This window comes from Gallus gallus, chromosome 5, assembly GCF_016699485.2.
Source record: "Gallus gallus isolate bGalGal1 chromosome 5, bGalGal1.mat.broiler.GRCg7b, whole genome shotgun sequence".
Taxonomy (NCBI): Eukaryota; Metazoa; Chordata; class Aves; order Galliformes; family Phasianidae; genus Gallus; species Gallus gallus.
In genome coordinates this window covers 31,076,325-31,093,882 of record NC_052536.1, presented here as the reverse complement: position 1 = coordinate 31,093,882, position 17,558 = coordinate 31,076,325, and the positions used below count along the sequence as shown (strand labels likewise).

Below are 17,558 nucleotides of genomic sequence, written 5' to 3'. Positions count from 1 at the left end.
CAAATGACTCGCTCGTCAAAAACAAAATGTAGGCACTTCTGGAAGGAAGAGATCTAAAGCATTAAGATATTCAAAGCTTATAGAATTGTATGAATAAAGGTCAAAGAATTAGTGTCCATGAAGGAATAACACCAAATATCTTGTATGCAGTTAGAAGATCTAATATATGCATTTGGAGTCTTGTTTAAACAAAGTACTCTGAAAAGTTTAGCACCAATAAAAATAAAAAACATTGAAGTTTTGGTCTGCCTGTCAGTATTCTCCTTTAGTAAGTAGGAAAACTTCTACAGAAGGATTAATGGCCAATTAAGAATACTACTAGATGATACAGATACCAGAAAAAAATGGCTACTACTCTTTGACCATAAAGTTTGAAGACCATTTGGCTTTACTTGCCTGTATGTATTACAGCTCTTTCTGCATTCAAATTCACTTGCAAGTGTAACCTAGTGCTAAAAACAACTTTTACATGTTGATTACTGTGTCACCAAGTTAAAAGAAACTGCACATCATTTCATAATCAAACCTGCAGCGTGGCCCTGTATTTTATTTTGTGACTACAAAGTCACATTACTTCACTGTAAGGAAATTCACTGGTTTGGAGAAATCAAGTCTTTGAGGTTTTTAAAAGATTTAAGGTATAGTGAAGGATTACCATACTACAGTGTCTCTTTAAGTCAGCAATTTTAGGAGGTAAAGTTCTCCATTATTATATCACAGGCTTTTTTACAACTTGTGTAAATTATTTTAATTTATAAAGATTTGATATTGATTTATTTTTATACTGTGCTTGAATTCATTTGAATCTTATTGAAGTAAGTAATTTTTAAAAGAACAGAAAAAAATCTTCTCATTTAAAATAATTCCAGTTGTGAAACGTAGGCATTAAAATAAATACTTAATATTCAATTAAACTGAGAAACAAGACAACACAATAGCAATTTTACCACTTACTAGATAGTTACAGTCAAGCTGAGAACTCCTTTATTAACAGGTCATTGATAAAAATACCTACTTAACCCCATCAACTATTTTATTATTTAAATGTATCCGAAGTGTTTATATCTTCTCAGTGTTTCTTGGACATTATGACAATGTATTATATTCACCCAGCTCAGCTTGTGAGATGACAGACAAGTCCCATCAGACTGCATGTTTGCTAAGAAAACCTGCTTTCATCTGTCAAATCTGAATTCTACACAATGGCAACGCTATTTTGTTCCATCATTTAATCACTTAAATATTTCAACTGATGGTTTGTAATCTCACAAATTCTATTTTGTCAGATGAAAATAATTTCAAACAAAATTAATATTCAGATATTACTTTCTCTCTAAAATACTGTTTCTTTCTTTTTTAAACAAAAGTTGCAGACAAACTTATTGCTTATCTCTTTCATGAAAGTCAGTAGAGAAAAATGTGGTTGCCTGCACAACAATTATGTTTTATAATATCCTATTTTAGTTTCAAATCCAGAATTAAGATCTGAAGAATTAAGAATAGTATTTTTTTTCATAAACAAAAGTTATGTCACAACTCTAATTACATACACACCGATTATAAATGTATCCAGCAAGAAGTCTTGCATGTATTATTCAAAAAAGGCAATGTTTACCTTCACTACACAAAGGTCAGACAGATAAAGTTTTGAGGTTTTTTTTTTTTTCCCCACTTTATTTTAATAAGCTCATTAGTATTTTGAGTAGAGAGAAAAAATAATGTAGATTGTCCCTGAAGCTGTTTAACATGTAACTATCTGCTTTCAGCCATTTTTCTTAAATTTGATTCCTTCTTTAAGTTGGAAGGAGAAAAACTCATGACTTACTATACTACATACTCAATCAAACTGTATTTGCTCTAGCTTTCATTTCATTTTTGCCGTATCAGACATGAATCTGGATTATCAAGAGAAAAAAGAGTCTAGATTGACTCTTGATGAGATCACAGTTGGACACAAAAGCTTTTAAAAAATGTGATTAAGATCAAACTGGACACGATATTTTGGCTAAGAGCAATTAATAAGAGTATTAAAAGAACAGACAAGAAATCCTTCACTAAAACCTCCAGGGAAGTCCCAGTGATTCTAGGCAAAGATGAGAACGATCTGAGATCTCATTCACAAGCATTCTTTTCTTTCTGAAAGAGCACTCTGACGACCGGATGACAGGAGCTGCTGATATCTGATATCTGCTAATATCAATTTTTATTTATTTATTTATTTATTTTTGCAATGGTTCATGTACTTGCACACAAATTTATCTTTAATTGGTTCAACCTGGTGTCTTTCTGAGAGGTGAGCTGAAATTCCCAAGTATGGAATGAAGTGTCAGTGATCCACATTTTAGTTGAATTATGTGGTACCATCTATTTAGCTTCTGCTGATAAAAAGAAAAATGAATATTTCATTTTAAAAAAATATACAGCAAAACCAGGCTAAGTTGACTGAGTGGTTTTGATGTTATTAGAAAACATTTTTTGGCAGTTTTTAGCAAATCTATCATTCATCATAATATTCTTCTACTGTTCTAATCTACACAACCATAATTGCAAACCTGCACACATTTATTAGTACTTTTATTATCAATAAATGAACAAGTACCATTGCTCATGGTATATTGTATATGCAAATGCAACCTTTTAAGCAGTTTAAACATAAATCCATAGATATCTAACTTCTACCATAAATATCTAGTTTAATCATTTTGCAACTTTGTATAACATTGCATTAGTTATTTTAAATTACTCCTTATGAGTTATCTTCAGAGATTTCAAACATTTTAGTGTAGCTAATATGCTATTATCAACTGTATAACAGCAGCTATTCTTTATCTGTTTGACATGGAAAGCTAAAACATGTCTTTTTTTTTTTTCAGAAGAGTTTTGCTTATCGATTAGCCCATAAATGTACTGAAGAAAACATTTAGTTGGTTTAATTTTCTTTAATTTAGGGTATGAACTCCAGATATAGTCACTGCCCCTTCCTGTTTATGGCTCCTGCTTGACAGCCGCTGACTTGAGTCAGCTGAAACTGACTTGGGTCTTAAGAATTGGTACTTTTTGGTGTTGCATGTCTTTACTGCTTCATGCTAGAATCCGTGTTTGAACTGGGACAGAATCCTTTTCTTTATCCTGTGTGGTCCTAATTGCAACAAAGACAGTAAGTGAAATACGCCCTAATATTAACAATAATAGCTTGTCCAACACTGACAAAAGCCCATCTTCCTGGCAGCTTCAACAGAGAAGCAAAGGATCGCTTGAGTATGAAAACTAAAACAGTGCATAGTCTCCTCGGTCAATTTTCCAAGAGAAGATCAAGATGATTAAGATGTTAAATTTGTCGCAGTTTGAAAGCATCAGTTTTTGATCACCAATAAATTCACTAGACTAAAATAATTACAGAACAGCTAATCCTGGAAACAAATGGTCCATTCACAAGGGGAAGAAAATCATCCTTGCTGCTTAGGTTAATGGTATTCTTGACTGCATTAGGCAAAGTATCAACAGCTGGTCAGGTAAGGCCATCCTTCTCATCTACTCAGCACTGGTAGTGTCACCCCTGGCATGCTGGGTCTAGTGCCGAGCTGTCCACTACAGAAGAGACATGGACATGCTAGAAACAGTCCAACAGGGGGCCACCAAAATGCTGAAGGAACTGGAGCATCAATCTGATCAGAATAGGCTGGGAGAGCTGTGACTATTTAGCTTGAAGAAGAGGAGGTTCAAGGGGGATGTTATCTATATCTGTAAATACCTAATCAGAAGGTACAAAGAAGAAAAAGCCAGGCTCTTTTCAGTAGTGCCCAGTGCCAGGAGTAGAGGCAGTGGACACAAGCTGGAAACACAGGAGTTTGCATCTAAACATCAAGAAGCACTGTGTGGGTGTCTGAGCTCTGTAACAGTTTGCACAATTTGCCCATAGATACTGTGTAGTCACACTGCCTCAGAAGTCAACTGGACACTAGATAATGTGTTATGTAAAACGATCTACAAGAATATTGGGGTGTGGGAGAAAACCATCAAATTGAATGATTTATACCTAATATGAATTTGTGATCCAAATTACCTCTGACCATTGGTATTTTTTGAGAAAACTATGAGGGATTCACTGAGATACAAACAACGTAGTATTTTGTTTTAAATAATTTTCATCTCAGATATTCTTATTTCTGTACAATATTTTTAAAAAAATAATAATCATTGTCAGAAACAGGCACCACAATTACATGTATTAAAAAACCTTGTTCAAAAGGATCCATGCTCAGTATGATAATGGAAATCAATACAAATTCAGTTTTCAACCAGAAATGAGCCCTACAAACAATTGTGAAATTAAGTAAAATTACTTCCCTTGTCTACAGGAACTTCTGTTACTTTGGAGTAAAATTTGATTGTTGCAGTCCTACAAACAAATTTTCTATCAAGTCTGTACTAGAATGCATGAATAAACACTCAAAAAACAGCAGCATCAATGGAATAAATAGGGTCTTTAGTTAATGAATGGGCAAGCTTTTCAGATTTGAACTTTAAATTTATCAACATGTTAGATGCCTGATAAATATATTGTAAATACACAAACTGTTCATTATTTTTGCTTCTAAAATCTATATATATATCCATCTACATCTATATATCATATCATACTATTGTAATGATGTGTTAATGGTGACATTACCATTTGATAGCCTAGCATTTTTAATACATCTTTCTAATGATTGATGTACCCTGTAGAAATTTGAAGTGTCTCACTGCAACTCCATGAAACAAGAGAACCCTTTTCCAAGAACTTCCCAATTAAAATGTGACACCAGTTATTTTTATTTCAGTGTTCAATAGAGAACTCAGTAAATATGTACATATACATATGTATTATACGTGGCTATGAATTTAAAATAAATATTCTATGCCCAAGATAAATTTCACACTGATAGAAAAACTTGCTTCGCAGACTTAACAAAGACTTTCCTGCATGAGCACTATTATGTTTGAATGGTAATCTTACACAGCTAGTGTTTTCTTAATGTCCTGGGGAGCCTGATCATTGTAAATTACCTGTGACATCTCATTAATCCTCTTTTTCCTCACAAACGCATAATTAATGGTAACATTGACAATAATACACAAATTAGCTAAGTGACGCTTTATGGTGTTGGTTTTGATTAACGTCAGGAACCCAAAAATGACATTAATGTAATGCAGATCCCAAAAGGCAACCCGCACTTTGACCTCAGACATACATTTTGTTTGCACCATCACAAAGATTAATCCTTCCCTGGATGAAGACAAGACAAAACTCTGGCCACTGGCATTGCGTGCTGGGCTGTCGCTGAAAAACAAACTGCCTCAATTGCATTTGTTTAAGAAGGAAATCTTAATGCATAGAAAACAACGGCTTAGTGTCATTTTCTATTGTCTTGTTAGGACAAAGATAAACGAGCTACTGTCACGATTTAGATCAACTGCTTCTCTTCTAACTTCTATTATTTGATCATTTATGGACTAATGTTTAATTAAAAGTATACCTAGACACAGAAATGCACAATAAAGTTATCAAATTACTTTCTCACTTACTACATGCTTATTTGGGGGATCAACTTGTATTTAAACTTTTTACATTTTGTGCTTGTGATATAGGTTCAAATGTGTTACAGAAGAGTAAACGCAGCAATGTACTTATCCTAGCCTGAAGTAGCAGCATAAAGAGTACAATCTATTACAGTAATTTAAAAAGGCCAACCATTTTCAAAATACATGCTTATTCGTCCATAATGTTTATTTTTATATATTATGTATGTATGTCTATGTATGCTTAACTATGTATAACTGAAAGTATTTGGCTCAAAACAGTTAAAATCTCCATTCCCCAATTTAAAAGCACTGTTCACAACCACATCATCTTAGAAAGGTAAATTATGATTATACACTTGTATACTCTTTTTATCATTTCATAAATTTAACTCTTTACAGAATGCACAAAACCTCAAGAAAAAATAGTAATTATTGGAAAATACAGGAGTCTATTTTTCTTCTAAGAATGAAAATCCCATTATCACTTCTCTCTCATTAAGCTTTTTTTTTTTGCTGAAAAAGCATATCTGTAAAAGGTAATGAGCGATCTTGTTAGAGCTAAAATATAATACATGTAAAAATGTTGTTAGCCAAAATACCATAAGACAACTTTTCTAAAAAGCGTTAAACATTTTCTGTGTTTCCAATTGCAATAGAACACAAGACTGTCTTCAATTAACAAGATAATTTTTCTTTATCTCTTTACTTTTGTATTGGTTCATTAATACTGGAAGATGAATAGGTGTGGGTTTATCATGAATGTCACAGAAAGGAAGAAAAAAATTACACAATAATATGAATCAGGAAAATATTTCGATATCACAAATACAAAGAGAAATAAATGGTTAAAAACTGAATAGCTAAAGATGTCCCTGGTAGATAAAGCCTTTTTGATATCTTTAATTTTTTTATTATATTTTTATTATAATGGGTGTGTGTATATAGTTAAAAATATCTTACATTTAGTATTTTAGCTTTCCAATCTCCTGTTGGATAATCTTAAATCTGGTGACTTCAAACCTGAAATGGATATTTAAAGTAAATTTGCTTTGTCTGATCACATCATTTTTAAGTTAAATTCTCAACAGTGTAGATTTTAACGCATTTATGCAAAACATGATAAACTTTCTCTGACTGGGGAGTACATTTTAAAGCACCGCAAAATTTAAGGGGCAAAAGGGAATCCCATAGAGGCCGTATATTTACTCTAACTAACCAAGTCATAAATCCCGATTACTGCAATAAATTATTTTTATCGTTTGAACAGAGTAAGTACAGTATCACATTTGAAAGACATTTGTGTTTAATTCATATCTTAAAATTGACAAAGATAAACAATCACATCTACAGCAACTGAAATGCACTAATGTATACGGAATATACAAGCTAGAGCCAGGAGCAGAGACAAATCTGTTCTTTATATCATCATTGTGGCATAAGGTCATTCAAAATGTAATTGTACTTCTTTGTAAAACATAAAAAATTGTCTGGTTGGAGCTGCAAATTTTAAATGGCTTTGTCTGTGTAGTAATCCATTATCAGCTTGTATGAACCCAGTAATTCTTTGTTTCATATACAGTTTGCTGGCAGCCTACAGTAACCATTTGCTACTTTTACTTTGCTGAATTAATATTCAGCCAGATACAACAAAAGCCTCCTAAATATATGTCTCAAAAGAAACCAGCCCACTTTTAACCCTTACAAGCTATCTCAATTTCCTCTTCACCATAGATATGATTAATATTACCCTATTAGCCTGGCTGTGTCATTTTATTCTTTCAGTTCCATGCCAGCCTTGTAGAAAGCAATCTATCAAGAGATACATTTATAGGAATGATTTGTTTCAATGTTTAAGTGCTGTGCATTGACTTTTAATACTTAAAAATGGCTATAGCAAACTGATTTTTTAAAGCCTGTAGAATCTCATGCACGTGTATACATAAGAAAAGAGTCTGTAAGGCAACATACTTTGCTCACAATTCACTGAATGCTTCACTCACAGTTTCAAGAAATCTTATTCCAAAACATAATCTTATCAGAATTCTCTATGTAAAATTCTTGTTTGTTGTCATATTTTGAAATTTAAGAACTACTTGAATTATGTAGCTTAATGTTATGCTGGCTAAGGCATTTTCTTATTCTACACTTTTACACTAACCCAATCGATATGATAGTTTCTGGTTAAGTATAGATTCAGTTTTATCTCCTCAATATTCTGCAGTTCATATAAATATTTACCAAAAAGAAAAAAAAAATCTGTATGCAATTACACACACTTTTTCCAAGCTAGATTTAACATATGTGTGTATAACTGTAGTTTAACATGGAGCACAACACTGCATATTCAGGAAATACATTCAACATCAGATGTCAGCATCTTACATAATGTTGTATATCTATGATTCACAGAAGAACAGCATCCAGAAAAGCACAACTTTCTGTCTTTCAAGAATCTAATCCTGATTTTATCTCAATAAACAATTGCTTCTTAGGGTGACGAAAGAAAATAATTACCATGTTAGACATGACAGCATTTACCTGTTGCTCTATGAAATACAGTGACAAAATGCTTTGTTACTGTGATAGCTGTGAGCTGAGCAATTATTTACGTAAGCATTCTTTATACATTCATCAGCAGGTGTTTCAATTTATGGTTTTATTTAATAGTAATAAAATAACATCAAATCCAAACCACATGATGTGCATATTCATGGTTTTTTCCCTCATTGAGAGGGGGAGGTAACAACCCTATTGAGACTGTACTTTATGAAGAACTTTAATGAGAATTCTGACTGTATTTTGTACCATGAATGTCAAATAAGTTTCAAAAGCAAATGTAAACTGCAATCCTAGTGACACATACTAAAAATAACCCTATAAATCTGTTCATTCTGTTTAGATAGTCTCCTGAGTTGTAAAAAGTGAGACTGCTTAGCTTTATTATATGTTTTGGAGAAAACTAATTTTGGGAAAGTAGGTCACTAATAGCATCATATTATTCTTGTGATTTACAGAGAAGCCATCTATTTTCTAATCTTCTCAGTATCTCAGTAATAATTAGGCAAACTTATAGCGAGCTTTTTTTAAGGACATTCTTTAGATAAACATATAGCCTCTTAATAAAAAGCTTACGGATAATTTTATCTTTTAAACTAAGGCCATGAGCAAGCTACATTTCACTAAACAAAGCTACACAACATTTCAAAGAAAAAATTCCACTCCGTTTTAGCCTGTCAAAGTAATATGAGTGTTTCCAATAACACAGCAGCTATATCATAATACAAATCTGCTTACCAAAGGATTATATTTAAAGAATGTGGAAATTTGTGAGAAAGAAAGCTGCAAAAGTTCTACATTTCAGTTTGAGATATTAGTGTTTGAAAAGAATGTCATCAAAGAAGCAGTTTTGAAAGCTGCACCACATTATATGAAAATGTACAAATAAAGAGGAACAGATTTTTAGCTTTCTTGTAAGACTAAATAATCTTTAGACTTTAAAATGACTCCTTTCCACATCTGAAAAATGATGTGAAGAGAATGTTAACATTAGTTGCATTTTTGTAAGTATGTGCCCAAAGTGACAGCATTCTGGGTCTTTGTTTTGAGATATCTTCATCAATCCTAAGGATGGATAAAGCAGATCTATACAGTCACAGTATAAGTGCTGGAGACAGAAAAGGCTCAAAAGCCGGCACCAATATGAATGATCTTTTTGACAATATTAATTGTATACAATGTACAATGTCATATCATTTTCTTTCTCATTTCTCAACCAGGGCATATAATGAACTGGGCCATACAATGTACCACCTCAAGAAAATACGATGGCTGAAGGGTTTCTACCTTTAATGCCATTCAAGATAAAAAGCATAAAACATTTGTATTAGTGTGATGGTTATTATAAGGATAATGCTCCAGTGACAGTGCCAAGACGACAATAATGCACTATATCTCTTCTTGATTCCAGAAATTGAGTTATGGGCCAAATTTCACTATACTTTGTGCTTGTAGTTCTGTCATTTTTTACAGCTATCTACTAAAAATAGTATGGTAGACACTAAACATGCATTTCTTCTGATGACCTCTATTTTGTTAATATTATGGGGGGGGGGGGGGGGAAGTAGTTTAAAGGAATTCTCATTCTTTTAAATCTGAATTTACGCATGTGAGTGAATATTTGGTTTCTGGAAATATTTACACATACATTTGGGATTTTGCACCATCATTCAAAATTTATTTGATTACACTAAATAAATTCTGAATTATCTTATTCAGGTTTTCCAAATCTGAGGAAGAACTAAATTCCTTTATTAAATGTGACTCATGATATAGAATTACAAGTTATAATCCGCAATATCACATCTTTATATTTGCATATAAAATCTGATAAAGAAATATTCTAGTATCTATTGTAAAATAAAATATATGATCAGCATGGAAGAACTAATCACTGAAGCCCATGACAGCAGAGACTACTTTTGGTCGAGTATGAAAATGAAAACAAAAATGAAACACAAAAATCCAACATATCCTAATCAAAAACTACATGTAATTGAGAGTCTCAATGTGTGAGTCATAATGAATGTGAAGAAAGGAGATGCATACGAGTACACTCACAAGAAAGAAAATGCAACTATGCATTTACAAAAGAAAGAGCTATGAAATGTGCACATATAACACATGAAAACCTTAAGAAGTCCATTTTCAATAGCTATCAGTTGAGAAAGCTACTAATCTGGTACTTCTCTGCAACATATTAATATTTGATGTAAAAGCGACACTGTGGGGTATAGAAAATTTGCAAACAATCTAATGGTAATGCAGTGTGAGCTTAAAGGGAAGAAAATAAAAGGAATAGCTGGAGTGCATGCTCTAAGACTACTGACAATTCTCTAACCTGTCACAAATTACATTTTAGCTACTGTAGGGTATGTATAGGCTCGTCACAACTAATAACATTTTTCTTTCATCAGGTTTGTGTTAACATTCTGCAAATCTGAAATGTTTACTGTAATGAAGTAATGCATTATATAGATAGCATATGGTTGCTGGCTTTGTTTATATCATTTTAAAATATCTGAAAAGACCGCTTGGACTAAAGAGCAATGTTATTGCTTCCACAGTCAGTTGATGGGTTGTTTAATAGTATTTTAAATGTTTGTTAATGATAGTCTCAAAGAAACAGAAAAGCACAGAAGCAATGCAGAACAGTGATACCACAATAGTTACAAAGATTAAAATGCCACTAGGGGACAGTAGAAAGTCACAAAATGAGGTTCTGTTGAAGAAAGCAGAACAAAAGGCCTTTCTTTGTCAAAAAGAAATCACAAATATGTATTTCTAAATAAAAATCATTTCACATGTGAGGGTTTTAAAATTATGCATTAAATAGCAAGGTGAAAACTGGGAGATACTTGCGTGAGCCTATTTTTAGGTCTGTTACTTTTGTATCTATGTATTATAAAATATACAGTAATCTTCCTTTTAATAAGAATAAATTCACGTGTGAAACAAATTATTTTCAGTACTTCCACAAGTTTTTAAAACACAGACGTTTCTGCCATTATTGCATATGCACACATTAATCTGTGTAGTTTACTTTAGAATAAAATTAATAGATGGTGTATGACATTGGAAAATTTATTAAGCAATGCAAATAAAGGTCTGGATTGTAAGAACAGAAAATGAGTAGGAAAGAACTACTTTATTATGAACCACTGTCAAGGTATGGATGCTCCTATTCTACAACAGGATAGGCAGTACTCACTCTGGAGCAGGACAGTGCTCTTCTGAAGTTCAGACTAGATTCCAGTGTTCACGTGCTGAATCCCTGCAAAATAAAACAAAGGACAGCACCATTTTATCTGCGAAAGAATACCTAGGTGCTCTTGGCAATTGGTAATGCCCCACAAACTTGAAAGTTTGCTTCAGGTATTTGTAGCTACAGAACTTTCCCTGTTTATATGAAGTATGTCCAAGCTAACAAAATCAGAAAATCAGTCAGCATGATTCTATGTGATCTATCAGTTCACATAAGCACAGAAGGTAAATGCATACTTCAGAAGTATTTAATTTTTTTTTCTATTTTCAAAGAAATACACATTGGCCTACAAATTATCAAGGTTTTAGGAGCATCTAATTCTCAGCCATGTATTTCACAGTATGTAGGAGACAAGATGATAGCTATGTAGCACAATGTGAATTCTTTCGTGTTTCTTGCTTGGAAAAACACACAAAGAGGTTTCATCTGCTGAAAGATTATCCCCATTCCAGAGTGGTAAAATGCAGATTCAAAACAGCAGTGTGAATATCTCCTCACAGCCTTGTAATTGCAGTCATCTTGTAGCAATGTCATGATCTTGAATATAGACCTTGGACAATGATATAATTAAGCATTTGAGTGAAAATAGCAAATCTAAGAAGTGTTAGTCTATAATAAGGGCCAGGACTGTTTTCAGATGGAAAACTTATCACATGCCTGTATGTGTGCGTGCAAGAGGCGGGGTGAAATCTAACAAAGCAACAGGCAGACAAGTACCTTTAAAAGTACTTTAAAAGAAAACCCTTGTACCACAGCACAGAGAGAGAGAGAGAGAGAGAGAGAGAGAGAGAGAGAGAGAGAGAGAGAGAGAGAGAGAGAGAGAGAGAGGAAAGAGAAGGGTGTGACTGAGAGGAAGATGAACAGGAGACAGACATGGAGAAGATCGGGAAGATGAGGGGAGTTAAGGTGAAAGAGGGAAGGGAGAAGGGAGTCAGAGAGAGGAAAAAAAAGAGAGAATCATATTATCAGATTATTATCATTTGTACCAGGTACCATATGTACAGGGAAGACAAAAATTTCAACATACGGCAAAATTCATAGAACAACAGGATATGCAATGAACAGCCTAGGACTACAAGCCCATTTCTCAGAAAGTATTGTAACATTTCCTGAATCATTTATTGAACTTCATTCCAATAACTAATCAAATTAAAGTACATATATAATGTGAAGGAAAAGCAAGATAGTATCTTAAGCTGTGATATTTCAAAAAGAGTATTTTTTTTTCTTTTAAAATGGGATAACTTTCTTTTAACAATCTGAAAAAAAAATCCAAATTATTGGGTGACATATGGTTTAAAATTAGCTAGGAATGGAGGGATAAACTTCTATGAACGTAATAAGGGTTGCTACCTTTTCAGTCATCATTATGTCCTGGGAAACTCAGCTAGGATGTTTGCTCTCAGGGAAAAATTTATTTGGAGGTCAAAAGTACTTCTAGGAAATGACCCAGAGAAAACACTTCAGCCAACAGTGGACTTCTTCAAGGACTTCCTTAAACTCTCTGAACTTTGGTAGATACATTCTTACAGACATATTCTTAAGTGCTTTGCAGTGCAGCATAGACTTACAATTTTTAAAATAGTAAGTACATAAATGGACTTACTAAATTAAAACTCAATGTTAAATATGCTCAGAAGAGACATCACCGAATTCAGTCACTATTTTCATAAAATGAATAAAGCTTGAACCACAAGTCACTCAACAGCAAGCTACCACAAAGCCCTATGTGCTGAAGTCATCAGAATTTTAGGGCTCTTCACAGGGTACCTTAGCAGTACAATGGACCTGCATCTTGTAAAGGGAAGAAGTTTTCAGGGAGTGAGATCACTAATTAGAGTTAGTGAATGGTTTTATGATTGGCATATTTTAAAAACTCAGATTTGCAGAAGTTTCATGCAGACTGATCATGTCTGCAATATTTTTTTCACTGTATTGGACTTCATATCTCTAATTAGCATATGATTTGTGCTCACTTTTCCCTTAGCTTTTCATATACTCTACCCAGAAAGAGTAGTACTTTCAGTTGTCTCTCAAACAAGACTCTTGCTGCAATACTTCCTTCCTGCTATTCTCACGCTCACCTTCATGCTCCTGTGTCCCTCCCCTACCTTTCTACCTATGCCCTTTCAGCTATGCCCTGAACTTAAGTGCTGTTTCTGTCAGTGTCTTGTGACACATTGTTCTTCAGCTTTCATTTTGCCATTTTTCATAATCACAGAAAACCACATTACAAGGCAATGAATTGTGATTTAGCACTCCTATATGCCAAATGAGAAGTTTTCCTAAATCAGGACCACATCTGTAACAAGTCACATTCCAGTGTTTTGATGTGTTCAGGTGTAAGATAGTTCTCTCTAAAGGATTATTCCTTTACACATTCATTTATCTGTACATTGTGGTTGCTTTCTTTAACGGAACTCTTAAAAACTGCTATAGTTCATGAAAAATAAAGTGCCTCTATTCCTGTTAAAGACACTTTGAATGAGATGCCATTGTCTTTGTAAAAATAGGAAAAAAAATAGGTTTATATACAATTATCAGAAAGCCATGGTTTGCAAAAATAATTTGGAAGCTGTAGCAATAACAGATGTTAAATAGGAGCTAACATTCAATGCCCCATAACACATTAATGAACCCAGAATAATGTTTGTTCCCTTTTTTTAATATTGTTTTTCAATCTCTGTTGGTGTTTTATTCCATGGAAAATATCATTTTGACAGAATAACTTGTTTCTCTGCACTAAATGAAAAAAATATAAACTGGAAAAAGTAATGTAAACATGCTAAAACTTGAATCTACTGATCTCCCATTTAATTCTAAGAACACAGAAAACAATGGATAGTTCTGATACAGTACCTGATTGATATTTCCAGGGTGTGAAAACCTCCACCATGAGATTAGGCTGATATTGCATATTCAAACACATACAGTGATATATTTGTCATTGCTATTGACCTTTATCTCTCCAGTTTCCTGACAACCTTCTACAGTTATTGACATTACAAATACCAGCGACAACGTGCAGGGCAAAGTATAACCTTTCATTTACCTTCATGTCCCTCAAATGACTCACGTAGGTAGTTTCAACAAAAGCTGCAAACAATGATACTGTTGATTTTTTTTTTCTTAACTTGCTAAAATGTTTTCCATTTTCCTCTTGTTCTCTGAAAATCATGCCAATAACTCACTACAAAGGAAACGATTTCAAATGAATACAGGTAATTAGAAGTGTCAAGAAATCAGCAGAGAGTAGGGTGTCTGCCATCATTTCTGTGGAAAGAGTGCCAGATTCCCTTTCAAAAAGGTCTTTGTCATTTTTTAATAGAAGATAATTAATGTAGACTACAGTAAAGAGTACGGGATCCCAGTCACTTGTCTTTCTTTCCTTAGAAATGGTACCATGAAGATGTTTTGATTTCTAGAAACAATCTTCTGAGGTTATTTAAAAATGACTTTTAATTACAAGCATACTCTTTTTAGTCTTTCATTATTGCAAAAGCAAGCAAGAAGAATTTGGAAAGGGCACATTTATAAGGGTGACATAAAAGAAAAAAAAGTTTCATTTTAAAAAGTCCAGGCCTAAGCAGTTTGTTTCAAGTGACAAGATGACTTCACATGGCTGGTAGTATCCATTATGGAAAACACTAAAAACAGGCCCCACTATCTGAATATAGAAAGGTAGAAGGGCAGTGCCTATGTAATAAAAATTACAGATATTCATGGTGCAAAATGCTATATATTAATGGTAACTCAAAAAAAAAAAAAAAACACTTAGTTGTTTTGATACCTATGACAAACAAACCAAAATCTTCTTGGACAGGCTGTACAAAATTAATGATTTCTAAGGATAATTTTACATAAAACTCACTATTTATTCTGAAATCTAGAAAAAAATAGTGTTTACGTTAAAAAGAAATATGAGTACAGTGAACCAGAAAGTTGAATCATTAAGTGATTAGTGCACTGAGATCAGTAAATTCCTTTCATGAGAAATTAATGCCTCAGGATAAAATAGAACAACCATCCCTAATATAAGTATCTAACAATACATCTAATCAACTAAGTAACCCTTGCATGCTACAAGCATGTTAAATTACAGATGTTCTTAGCAGTCATGAAACTATCTAGAACTTTTCTGATTATAATTACAGTATTTCCCTTACTCTTTCCAACATATCCTCACTCTCCAATACTTGATGACATAGAGAAATAATCATTCAATTAAGAGATGAAAATATTTCCTCTTTTTTCATCCCATTATGATGAACAGCTAAAGGACACCAAAATTACATTTATATTGATACAATGAGCTCTACCAATAAGGAAATTATATTTTCAACAAAAGACCAAATTTAGTAAATATGGTCAAGCACTGTAAAAAAACAGAATCAATCCTGTTTTGATAATGGAAAAAAATGTTTCAAAAATATGGAAGACTGGTAACAAAGCACAGTGTATGTAAGAAAATATAAAAAAATTTAACTTTGCATTTCCATCTGTATGTTCAGTAATAGAGGAAATTTATAATAACATTTACCAACACTATTTATTTGTGTTACAATGAGGTCATCAGTTTGGATTTTAAGGCAACATAGACATCTAAAGGGAAGATGCTGACAACCTTCTGATTTATGTAAATCAAGCCTAACACATTTCATAGTCTGCATGTCACTGCCAACAGGAATTAAAAAGTAGTAACAAACATAAACAGCTCTCTGCTTCATGGTTCTGAAAATAGTTGATAGATCTTAGGGCAGAAATTCCCCAAGTCTTCAGTGCATGTCTTTTCTTCTGGATCTGCAATCTGACATTTCCTACTACACATTTAAATTCACAGCTGCAGGCTCTCTCTCTTTGGGGATTGCTTCCTTTAGGCCCAGTCTGCCGTAGGCTAAAATCTCTGCAAAGACTTTCACAAATTCCAGTAGGCATATATCAATTTCTTCAGCCACAAAATCCAGAAAAGATGCTACAAGAAATCACCAATGTTCTTTGCCTGCTCTACCAGACTGAAGAATGAGAGTTGGAGAACCACTGTTCTTAATCAAGCTTCATCTGCATTTCTAACTACCTTCAGCCAGAATGCCAAAGACTGGAGAGAGCTGGTTCATAGGTGTTTTCTAACATTAAGAGGGAGTTCAAAAAACTGATCCTGAGACAAATCCAGCAAAGCAGCAAGAGCACTATTTCAAGTTAATTTATTGTAGACCACTATACTTGAGCATTAAGTCTAGTGAGCTAAAATACTTCTAAAATTTGTGGCAACGTAAATGTAAGAACATAAGAAAAAAGGTTTTTGTCCTAGGAAGTAATGAAATTAAGCAGAATAATCAGGCAACACCTCTGGAAAAAATTACAATTATTTACTCCCTTCATTTTCAGAATACATAAAAATGTGAAATTAGTTTATTACTGTGAAAAATTCAATATAATAATTATCAATGGAAGTATAGTTTAAAAAAAAAACAACCACATAGCAATGATTCCTTAAAAGACCATAAAAGTGAGCAAGTAGCATAGCAAGTTCTCTCCTATAGTTATAAGTGCACGATGAGCTACTTGGCAATGAGCATAAAGTCATGCTACCACAGTACAGCTGCCAAAGGCAATAACTGAAGTCAATCAGTAATGGTCCTAGGCACTCATATGATTAAGTGCATATTTGTATCACTACTTTGTGATATCCTAAATGTGTGACCTAATACCAAATAACTGGTTATCCTGAACAATTGTCTCCATCTCTGTGCTTGAACAGTCCTGCTGTGCATAAGGCAGCAGCTCTCCAACAGTAATCCATCAGTAGCAGCACTAAGACATTCCAAGATATAGCTGGACACAAGCTGGAGCTGCTACTTCAGGGAATGGGAACTACCATTGGCAATACAGCAGGTAATGGTGGCACCAAACCTGAAGCCTCAGGTGAGTAACTCACTTCTGAACTCTTCGATCTGACTGCTGGACTAATTAAGAGTTGAACAGCTCCCTCAGGAGTAGAGAAGCCACCCCCACTCATGTCACAGGCTGAGCAGCTCAGCCTCCCATACTTGTGAGATGAGCAATGCAAATTCAAGACCCAGATTTAAACAGACAGCAGGGAAAGATAGAATACTGATCATTGGGCAGCTTACTATTTAAAAGCCTTTGTCAGTTTGGTAGAAAATTCTGTCCT

General features: G+C 33.5%; 1 long non-coding RNA gene across 1 annotated transcript in view; it reads right to left on the bottom strand.

The window, feature by feature from the left end:
* The window catches only part of LOC121110850, a 60,378-nt gene extending 46,029 nt beyond the window's left edge, over positions 1 to 14,349 (bottom strand). Inside the window, exons 1-2 of the long non-coding RNA XR_006939358.1 lie at positions 14,246 to 14,349; positions 11,333 to 11,395 (exon numbers count right to left, since the gene is read on the bottom strand). This is a non-coding gene — a long non-coding RNA (uncharacterized LOC121110850). The remainder of the gene's footprint in view (positions 1 to 11,332; positions 11,396 to 14,245) is intronic.
* Between the last annotated feature and the right edge of the window lie 3,209 nt (positions 14,350 to 17,558).